The sequence below is a fragment of the Cajanus cajan genome, chromosome 4 (genome assembly GCF_000230855.2).
Source record: "Cajanus cajan strain Asha chromosome 4, NIPB_CcT2T_4, whole genome shotgun sequence".
Classification (NCBI taxonomy): Eukaryota; Viridiplantae; Streptophyta; class Magnoliopsida; order Fabales; family Fabaceae; genus Cajanus; species Cajanus cajan.
The window spans coordinates 10,278,823-10,290,783 of record NC_138520.1 but is presented as its reverse complement, the minus strand read 5'-3'; the positions used below and the strand labels follow the sequence as shown (position 1 = coordinate 10,290,783).

At 27.3% G+C, this 11,961-nt stretch overlaps 1 long non-coding RNA gene across 1 annotated transcript; it reads right to left on the bottom strand.

The window, feature by feature from the left end:
• Window positions 1-610: 610 nt before the first annotated feature.
• LOC145956695 (uncharacterized) lies at window positions 611-7,756 on the bottom strand. Its single transcript, XR_014432932.1, has 2 exons — window positions 6,626-7,756; window positions 611-765 (listed from the first exon to the last, which is right to left on the bottom strand). It is a non-coding gene; the product is annotated as an uncharacterized LOC145956695 (long non-coding RNA).
• Between the last annotated feature and the right edge of the window lie 4,205 nt (window positions 7,757-11,961).

The following is an 11,961-nucleotide window of genomic DNA, read 5'->3' as shown; positions in this document are numbered from 1 at the left end:
ATCTGAAAAATGTTTTTTTTATTAAAAATATTTAAGTTTGTTAATATTAAAATGCATATTCTTGTTGAATCTAAAATTTTCCGTTAATCTAACAATTATTAATTATTATTATCATTTTATTAATATCAATTTGATTATAGTTGAATTATTAAATCTTAAACTAGTGTCTAGATCGATTTAATTACCAGTCCAATTTTAAAAATGTTAATTAGAACCCGTGACCTTCATTAAATAAAATTTATTTAAAAATACATTTTGTATACTATAGTAATTTTGTTCTCTTCAAATTTAGAACTTAGAATTGATTTATATGGACAAATTGTTTAATAATCACAAAGAAAATTTTAAATCAAAATAATTTAAATTAAAAAAATTTAAAATTTTAAGATTTATCATCCAAAGACAAGTTTAAATTAGGTCAGTTTAAGTATGAATCAATCCAAATACAGATAATGACAACAATAAATTTATTGGTAGTGTGACACCCTTACTACCCCAACATATATATTGTAATAATAAAAACTTATAAATAAATTTTTTCAATTTCGGTAAAAGGGTTCACATGAGAATCTTAAAAATTATCCTTCAATAACCACAATAACAAAAAATGAAACGCAAGAGTTTTCAAATTATTTTCAAAATAACATTTACAATAAAAACCTATGTTCTAAAAATCCTTTTTGGCCCCGATGTCACAATATCAGAGCATCCCGACAATTCAACCGTTGGCATTCTAGATATCACTCGTAACCAGATCTTCCTCACCTAAAATATCCACAAATCGCACGGTGAGAAAAGGAAACATCTATATATATAGCACATAAGAAAACACAATATATTATTTAATATTCGTAAATATTTCAACATATCGTATTTCAATCAATCATGCATTGTCATCACGTCATAATTCTCAATCAAACCAATCATCACAAATCTTGCACTTCACACTATGCCAAGGTCATGCTACCCATTTAACAATCTCGGGCCGTGCTCACCCCTGATATAACACTGTGCCAAGGTCACGTTATCCCTATCCTAGGGTCGTGCTCACCCCTGACATGTTAACCAAGGTCACGATACCCACGTAACAATCCAGAGCCGTGCTCACCCCTGATATAACATTGTGCCAAGGTCACGTTACCCCTAACCTAGGGTCGTGCTCACCCCTGACATGTTAACCAAGGTCACGATACTCATGTAACAATCTCGGGCCGTGCTCACCCCTGGTCATAGGTGTGAAGAACCACAACCATATCTCATTCACATTCCACACAACATCTCATAATTCAATTTCATACATATATCAGATATGTCCAAAATAATGGGTTTCACACGTATCAAGTAATTCACATTTAAATCATCAATTTTTATCAAATAATATAACAATGATATTCATAAATTAATATAATAAACAACGGAATTACCAATTTAATATAATTTCAATATAAACAGTAAAACCCCTAATTATTCCAAAACCTAGCTCACAGGCACTTTTCTACAATTTCGTTCTCTCTCCCAGATCATCATTCTTACGATTTAAATATATATTTCTAATCCTCAACACATACGGAATCTAATGGTATAATTAATTCCTCAAACAGAAATAATCCAATTTTTCCAAAACCTAACCTACAGGCACTTTTCTATAATTTCGTTCTCCCTCCTAGAGCATCATTTTTACAAACAAATTATATATTTATTGTCCTAAATATATACAGAATCAAATAATGCCAATAATTCTTCAAACAGAAATATTTCTAAAATTGCTCATAATTCTAAGGGGTTCTTCCTCTACCCAATTCCCTCATGTAACTCTATATATAAATAATTCTCTTTTCCCCCGTACCTGGATATGAAGAAGCTGAATCTAGACTAGATCTGGTTGATCTCCCTCGCTGGGTTCCCCTCGGTCTGAAGCAGAAAGTAGAGGAAAGAAGAGAGAGCAGAAGAAAAGAAATCAGAAATGAGAGGTGTGCTTTTTGGGAGTGGCAAACAGCTCTATTTATAGGCTTTTTACGCCGGAACGGCCCGTTCCGGACCCTTAAAACGTGGCCAAAAATCACATCCAGAACGGCCCGTTCCAAAACCAGAAGGGCCCGTTCTGGTGTGCATTAATTACCCCCAACGGCCATAATTTTGGGAACGCCCCGTTCCAGGCCCGTTCTCATTTAGGGTTAAAGGCATATTTAATAGTCTAGAACGGCCCGTTCTACCTTGAGAACGGCCCGTTCTACCTTGAGAACGGCCCGTTCTACCTTGAGAACGGCCCGTTCTACCTTGAGAACGGCCCGTTCCGAGCTACTAAATCATATACCTTTTAGTAGTTTGGAACGGCCCGTTCCAATTCCGGAACAGCCCGTTCCAAGCTACTAAATCACCCCTATCACCTTTATAAAATTACCAAAATACCCTCTATTAAAATAAATAAAAAGTGAAATAAAAATTGGGGTGTTACAGGTAGTGTATTTAGATAAAATAATTTATGTGACGAAAGTAAATTTTTTGAGAGAATTTTAAATTTTTCCTCTTAAAATATTTTGTTTAGATACTCTATTAAGGAAAATTAAAATTCAGTATTTTTAAACGTCATTTACTATTAACTAAAAACTTAGAATTCTAAATTTTCTCTCAAAAACAAGGAATTCTAAAATCCACCTAACTTTTTGAAAAAGAAAACCCACTCTTTTGGATGTGTTTAAAAATTGAATGATTAATAAATATTGTATATAACTTGAAAACTTTCATTACTATTTATTAGATATTTTTATTACATAAAAATTAAATGGTTTTATATTTTTCATTTATAAATATTGATGAATATCTTAAGAATAATTATAGAAATAATTTAGAATTTTATTAAAAAAACTCAAGATTCACAATAATGTTAAATAAATAAATAATAATTATTTAAATTAATTAGCAATAATGTTAATATTTTTCATGTTAAATAAAAAAAAATATTTATTTTATTTGAATAATATAAATTATAAATAAAAATTGAATTATTTAATTTAAGAAAAAATATATAAATGAAATAAATTTAAATATTTTATTCATATATAAAATTTACATGCAGGAAAAAAAAAGGTTAAAAATTGCACCCGAAAACATATAATTTTAAAAAAGAAGAATTTAATTGTTTTATCAAAACACAAAGTTTTTTATATGGAAAATTTTAATTTCTTTATTAAAAAAAATAAAATACAAGAATTTCAGTTAAAATTTTCAAAATTTTAAATTCTTTAGAATTTTAGAATTCTCATCCCAAACATAACTCGAAAAGTAATTGGGGGCAAAACTCATTCTTGAACTGCATTGCCTTTGATTTTCCCTAATTGATATACTTGCGATACTGTTACTTTCTCTCTTGCTTTTTTTTTTTTTCTTCCCAATTGTTATTCTTTTTAATTTATATTCTTGAATCACAATTAATCAATAATAAAATAAAAATAGTGTCTGTGAATACGATACTTTTTATTACTTGAGTGAAATTCACTCACTTGTAATGTTCTTACATCAAGTAATGGATTAGATTCATCACTTCAAAGCTCATTTGGTTCTCAACGTGAATGGACGTCTTGCTCTTAACTATTATAGATGTCTAAATACTACTTTTACAATTTTACTGTTTTGTCTAAATTTATAGGAATCAAATACTACACAACCAATTGAACTAGAGCCTCTTGATTCTAATGCAACATTTTAATCATAAAACGTATATAGCTAGCTAGATATGGAAAATAGATTGGATTGGATTTGGTTCCTCTCCTTTTGAAATAGTCTTCCCTTCATAGAAGAGAGTCCTTTTATGAGAAAGAAAATCATGAATTTTATTGCAGAGACTCGTTACGTGTATATCGATTTTCTAATTCATCCGTGTCACTCAATATACCTTTTTTCAGTTTATAATTTTTGTTTTCATCAAACTGTCTTTTGTAAGATTTTTTTTTTTCTTTCATTTTGATTCTTTTTGTTTTCATTACAAAATATATTACATGCAGTAACATACAATATATATGTAATGTAAGCATAAATTTATTTAACATATATATAATTTTAGAGTTAATTTTAAATAAGATTTAATAACATATTTAAATATTACTATGACTTATACATATATATCTTTAATAATATATATCAATATATATTATATTTATAATATAGATAAAAATACTTTTTAGTGTCATTATATGACAATTTTTTAGTGTTTTATTTTAATTTCTATTATACTATATTTTTTATTATCTATATAATATATGGAAAATTTAATGTTAGTCCTTGTCAACTTTTTTTCACAAACTAGCTAGCTAATTCAAAACGAACCAAATATTATAAAAATAAAATAAAATAAAATAATAAGAACCAAAAAAAATTATAGATTTTTTTATAAAAAAAATTCTAAGGACTATTTAAAACGTTTTGATGTTTAATAGTCTTCCTATTATACGAAATACACACTATTGTCACCAGGGGTGAAATTAACAAGACTACACACTTTCAAAACTTGTAAATGAGTTTTGGTATACCCTTGTACCTTTTAAAATATTCCTTTTTCTGATAAAAAAAATAATAATAAACACTATGTTTTATACAAAATTAATTTATGTCGATTAGGGTCATTATATTTCTTGTTATTATTAGTAAATAAAATAAAATCCATATTCAGGAAAAACCTCAGGCATAAAAATCTATCATATTGAAACTTATTAGTTATATCCAAACTCATGCATCAACCTAAGCCAATATTAATTCACATGACAATAATTAACGATGATATATACTTCATAATAGTGTAAGGTGATATTTTATTCTTATATCATACCGTTTTCTTAATTTCTGGCATGCAAAATCCATAAAAGCTCATTATGTGAAAAAGAAAAGAAAAATATGTTTCCATACTTACATGACAGTAAGATAGGGGGGAATAAAGGTACATAAAAGTAGAAATCAAGAATTTCAGAAAATGAAAAAGAAAAAAAAAAAAAAGTAGCAATGAAGAATACGTTTATGTTTTACATACTATATATGCTATTAATTCAACTACTGTGTGTATAAACTCAATGCTACTTCCATGTGATCTCTCTATCTTATAAGTGTCTTGAGCTTTTAACGCACTTCGCGCCATAACTTTGCGATATAGTTCTTTGTCACGTGGTGTGTAGCTTTTGCTACGCACTTAAAGAACAAATTTTGGCTACATAATGTTATTCATAAATGTACCAATCAAGAAAGAAATGCATAGAATTCAGTAAAATATTAATTTATCCATAACAAGCATGCATCTAAGTTGCTAACATTTTCCATAAAACAAATCCAAAACTATATTATATAATATATTCCAAGGAATCGGAATATCGCTCACAAGTCACAACCATAGAGCGTGAAGACAGTTAGATTCCATGTACCCTATATATATATATGCCCCTATGCTATAATAAAATGAGTCGTACTGTACCTCTAGAGTATATATACAGTTCTGACTATAGCAAAGTTCACTATGCATCGATTGTTAATTAACATAGAGCAATGTATGAAGATAGATGGTGTGTATTTTTGTGTAATAATAATGTTAATTTGGTACCTGATCTACATTTAAGGCATGCACAAACACAGATAAAAGGTGTTGAGAAATCAATCTAAGAATGAAGAAATTGATCTTTATTAAGTTAATTAACCTTTTCTTTGTCTACGATTAATAGAAAGAAAAGCAGGGGCAATATTGAACTATGGAGGGAAAATAATTAAGCAGCAGGATGGTAGCAATAATTCCCCAAAAATGAATGTCAACCTTTATGATATCATTCATCATATGAAATGAGCTTCATTGATACAAAAGATGGACATGTACTAAAAAGTCACAAGAGTACTGAGCTAGGGTTCCTTCTTAGAATAGGTAGTAGCTAAGCATCTCCACGTGATAAAGACCGAACATATATGGCGGCGGCGTTGGGCGTGGGTATATATCAATCAACTAATATTTGATTAGATGTAAGTTTGACATTAACTATATACTTATTGCACAAAACATGGAATATGGTGTTGTGCTAATATATAGCTTTTTTTAACGGATCATTGAGATCATATATAGTGTTGTCACTTGTGTGTGGCTCTTTGAGTTTCCAGAAATGAAGTGCTTTTTAATTAGGGGTTTTATTTTTATTTTATTTTTTTTGGATATTTTTTATAACTGGTGAGACGACTAAAAGTAACAAAATATTCCAAATCAATCACTCTTAAAGACTCAAATTAATTACTTGACCACAGATTTAGCTGATCTAATGTTTGGTTCCATAAATGCTAAGCATTTGTTACTCCTTAGAAATACATAAAATAAATATTGAGAATATTTCCCTTAGTCAATAATACTCCGTCCTCTTCCAAAAAGCACCAAGAACAAATAATAATAATAATAATAATAATAATAATAATAATAATAATAATAATAATAATAATAATAATAATAATAATAATAATAATAATGATGATGATGACAAAAAATAAAAAACAGAATAAGAATATGTACCTAAATTTTTTTGGCTAGGTAGAACATAAAAAGACAGAGAAACCAGCAATCTACTTAGATCTGATAGATAGACATATGATTTGGAGAAGAAAAAAGGATTACCTTTGTCTTGTTATGGTTGATTGCTTCTACAAGGAAAGCTAGGTGTGAAGAATGAAGCCTGGTCCGAGATCAGTCCCATCCCATGCATGAAGTGATGATAATAAATATATGAAGGTAAATCAAGAAAATAAAAGGGAAATTGAAGAAGAAGAAGAAGAAGAAGAAGATATATGCATGATGTGATGATCTTGGATCAAACCTCATTCCAAACACCCCTTTCCTTCCCATATGAAAAATCTCTCTCTCTCTTTTTCTCCCTCTCTTTGACAACAAGCAAAGTTAAAAATGAAACTGAGTGACTATGATTTCGGATCAAACTTCATTCCAGACACCCTCCTTTCCCTTTTGAACAACGAGCCTCCTTCTCACAAGATGATTCAAATCCAACAAATTTCTCACAAGAAACCAAAGCTCCAAGCACCTAAGTGCTTGATGATATCAAGAGAAGAAAGGTAAATATGATGATATTAAGAGATACATAGAACTTAGGTTATAAGTTATATATAGCTTTATGAGAGAGGCTCCATCTTGTGTGTGTCTACCTATCTTGCTTGCTTTCTCAAGGTTCAAGAAGCAAGCACTCGAGTTCCCAATCAGTACACCACTAAATAATAAATGGAAAAGAGGGGACAGTGAATGAGAGAGAGAGAGAGAGTTAAAATAAAGAAAAGAGGTAAATAAGGGAAAAAAGATGAAAGACAGGTCATAATAAGAATACAATAATGAAAAGGGTGGTGGGATTTTGGAGGGATGGAAGTTGTCTTGTTCTGAGGCTGTAGCTTTATGACAAAGAGGAGTGACTAGAGATTGCTTAGAGCTGAGACTTTTACAGGCTCCCCTCTCAGGAAAAGGAAGCACTGAAAATAACGAGGAAAAGCATGGCAAACGGGACATGGGCCACCACAAGGTATATATAAATATAATTATCAAATTAAAGTTATTTGGGGTCGTTGGTTGGAGTCACATATGCATAAAGAAAAAGCTATATATATATTACTAGATGGCTTGAACTAGTATACTTACACACTCTACATTTACACTTAGTAGAAACTATCTATGTAGTAAAAAAAAAAATTGTGTTGAAAACTTGTTGAATTGATGGTAATCATAATAGCTGATATAGCAAACTTTGGCAAGAAAAAAAAAATAAAGAAGCATATATATAAATGCAACTACTAACAACTATGGAGATATCTACATCTTCAAGGAAAAGTGTGGTGGCCACTGATCTTTGCTTTTAAGTACATCATCACTGTTATTTTTTCCTTCTCAATTAATATTAATGAATCAATGGAGTACATGTTACTGCTATACTCATAACTCGCATATTCCTAAAATACAATTCTTTACTGATTTTTGCATTGTCAAATCGGAAAAGTTACAATATTTTATTAGCTCCTTTCTGCAAATAAATGGTGAAGATGGAATAATGTATTAACTAATCCTGGAGGATGGACTGAATATTAAAAAAATTAAACTTTAATATATTAAATCAATAAAATTTATCTGTAAAAAGATTACGTAGGTTATATTTATTTTTTAGAATATATATATATATATATATATATATATATATATATATATATATATATATATATATATATATATATATATATATATATGTTTGTCCACAAGCGTCTGCACATACTTGTATTAATATTTAAGTTATCCTATTAGGTTTATTGAGAAATAGTAGGAAGAAATATCTTCATCATTGTTTTTAATACTTTTTATTTATATATATATAAGCCAAATAAAATCATAACAATACGAGAAATATTTACTCTTATAAAATAAGATCATTTATTCTGTTTAATTATGGAATTAAACACAAGTAATTAATGTGCTGAATTTAATATTGGATTATTCGGATAGTTTTCAAGTTTGATCTTTAATAAAAATAATTTTTATTAGATTTTATTTACCTCTTAACCGACTTAGGTTAATTTAAAGCGAAGTATTAGAACACTAGTGCAAAAACAAAATAAAAAAATCATTTACCATGTGTTTGGATGGAATGATCCAGAAATTTAAGGAATTTGAAATTCTTGAAATTTAAATTATTTTAATTTTAGTTTTTGTCATTTATTAATTGTTTTATTTAAATAAATCAAGTCAAATTTTATGTGTTTGGATGGAATGATCTAGAAATTTAAGGAATTTGAAATTCTTGAAATTTAAATTATTTTAATTTTAGTTTTTGTCATTTATTAATTGTTTTATTTAAATAAATCAAGTCAAATTTTTAAAATTTTTAATTTGTAATTTGAATAAGACAATTTAATTTAAACTGTAGGAAGAATTGATTTTATATATATATATATATATATATATATATAATTAAACTTTATAAAATAAACAATACTAAATTTTTAAATATTTAATAATTTTTTAAAAATATTAGAGAATAAATTTTAAAAAGTTAAATGTTAAGTAATTAAAAATAAAAATTTCAAATTGTCCTATTTTAAAAAAAATTCAAATATTTAAATTTCAAATATTTTTAAAAAAAATCTCATCCAAATAAAACATTTCATTCTAGAATCCTTAAAAATAAATTGAATACTCTTAAATTTCGTCATCCAATACACCAAGTGAGAAAGGAAAGTGGTCTGCCCAAATTTAACAAAATGAAAACCACGTCCAAGATTTGATGATAATCAAATTCAATAATCCTAAAAGATCAAATGGCTGATTTCATTCTAATCACTACACTATGTAAAAATCAGATAGACCGAATAATTGGATACTAAAATAAAGGCCCAGCATTAAAGCCTTTTTTCTTAAAAAGAGTCCTCCATGCTGCAAGTTGTGTTGTACTGTTCTTGAATAGAGGTTGAAAAAACAGAATAACTCAAAGCAAGCAATAGCATGAACTTTACTACAGACCAAGTGGACAAACCTGCAAGAAGAATGTACTGTGCTTTCTAATATATTAGAACAAAATATTGCCTTGCTAAACAATATGTGTTTTTAACAATATTAAAAAAAATTGTTAAATTATAAATAAATATTATTAATATATTTTTGTGACATTTTATCAAATCTAAGATAAAATTTGTTATTAAAAACTTTTATCAACATTCTTATATATTAACTGTAACATTTGGTCTTGTTCCAAATATTGACCTTCATAGAAATTAAATATTTTAAATCATTACTGTTTAGGGAATTTAAGGTTGTGATTTTTGATTGGAGAAGTAAAAGATACTTAAGAGGATGGATAAATTATTAATTTAAAATATAAATTAAATTATATTTAGTTAAATAAAATATTTATAATTTAAGAATATAAAAAAATCCAAAAGTAAAGTAAATGAAACTTAATTAAAAGGGACATCGTAGTTTTCTCCTTTTCTTCCTTCTCTTCTCTAATGCAATGAAATTTCAAAATCAACTATTTTTTTCTATAAAATAAGTTTGAATTGATAATTTTGTGTCTCAATTTTTTTAAGTAATTAAGTAACCAATAATTGAGCAACTACTAATATTAATAAATGCAAATAGAACTAGTTGGTACGTTCACTTGTGTTTTCTTTCTATTTAACTATACATGTAATGTGGAGTATAATTTACATGTAGATACAGAATGAAATTCTCATGACATTACAATAAGTCATCCTACATTCACATATAAGAATGTGCCTTATGAAGATTAAAGTATCTACTTTCAGATAAAATAAGCACACAAAAGGCATTTGTAGTCTTCCTCTAGATAATTTCAATAGTTTCCATGAAGTATATTCTAATCTACCTTTATGTTTGCAGGAAATGAAGAACCAGGGCTCTCTTAAAGATCAATTGGGAAAAATTGAATTAATAGAGCTTTTAGATTAGGAGTTCTAACAACCCTAATAGGTGTAAATAGGGATGGTAAAACTATTCAGTAAGTGTAGAGAGTAAGAACCCCACTAGTTTTAACAACCCTAGGGTGTAAATATAGGGTTGAGAAAAAAAAATCAATTTTTTGACACGTTTTCACATATTAATCAATGAATTAGTTATTAGAATTTAAAATTTAATCTAAAAATTAAATGTATACTAAATCATAATACCATTTTTCATAGTTATATAGTATGTCACAAACAATTTTTAGTCAGCTATAATAGAGGGAATGAAGCAACAAGTTAAACTTTTCCTCCCTTGTTACCGTTGTTCTTTTTCCTTTTCAATGTTGTTAAATATTGTATCCAACAGTAAACATGTAAGACTTTCAACCATTACAACAATTCAAGCATATTATTCAATCTCAATCGCCTGAACTAAAACATTACAATTCAAACATGTAATACTAAAACATTACAACAATTCAACCATATTATTCAATCAACTGAACTAAATCGCCATGATATTTGAATATAATCTAAAGCTTGAGTTTACTTAATTAATTAAACAACCAAGCTGAATTCATATTTAACAAGTCAAATCCGAATACTACTAATAACTCAAATCGTTGATACTCTTTAATATGAAAATGAGAGTCATAATTTTTTATTTTTAATAAATTTAAATAGTAAAAAGTGTGTTTCAAAATATTTTGTTATAAAATGTTAACGTTTTTAATTATCGATATGTATTTCCTTATTAATATGAGGATGATAATATGTCAGGTTAGACCAAGTTTTGAATATGTAGATCAAATATGTTCTATAAAATTAAAATCTAAGCTTAGTTTATTATCTATCATAAATTTATTTTTATTGATCTAATCTAACCTTTTTAAAAGCATGAGTTGACCCTTTTAACTTGTTTAAAAGCCTATTTTTCATTGACAAACCAATAAACTTAATTTTAAATAAGTTAACAAATCTATTTTTTAAATGTGTGTGATTCTTTTTTAAATTTGTGAAATAAAATAAGTATATTTAATTATTCGATCAAACTTAATAGATAAATGTGTTAAGTTTTTATGCGGGTCTAATCGATTTAATATTTGTAATGGATGAATATTAAGTTGCAGTCTCAAAATTTAAAAGGATAAGATCCCATTAGACTCTTACAAGTTTTATAACTATCATTTTTGCTAGTGGTGACAAAAGAGGTATTATGGTGGAAAAGTTGTTCTTGACATTTACAAATTAGTATGTAAACAACATTGTGGTAACATCATTACGAAGATGTCTACAAAAGGTAAATAATTTATATCAATTGATAAATATTGGTACGATGTTCTAAATTCTAATATTGATCCGGTATATAATTCTATCAAATATATATATATATATATATATATATATATATATATATATAATCAATCTCTATATATTAAACGTGAACAATTATATTATGCATAAGTGATTTAAGGAGACTATTCTTCGATGGAAACATTTTTAAAA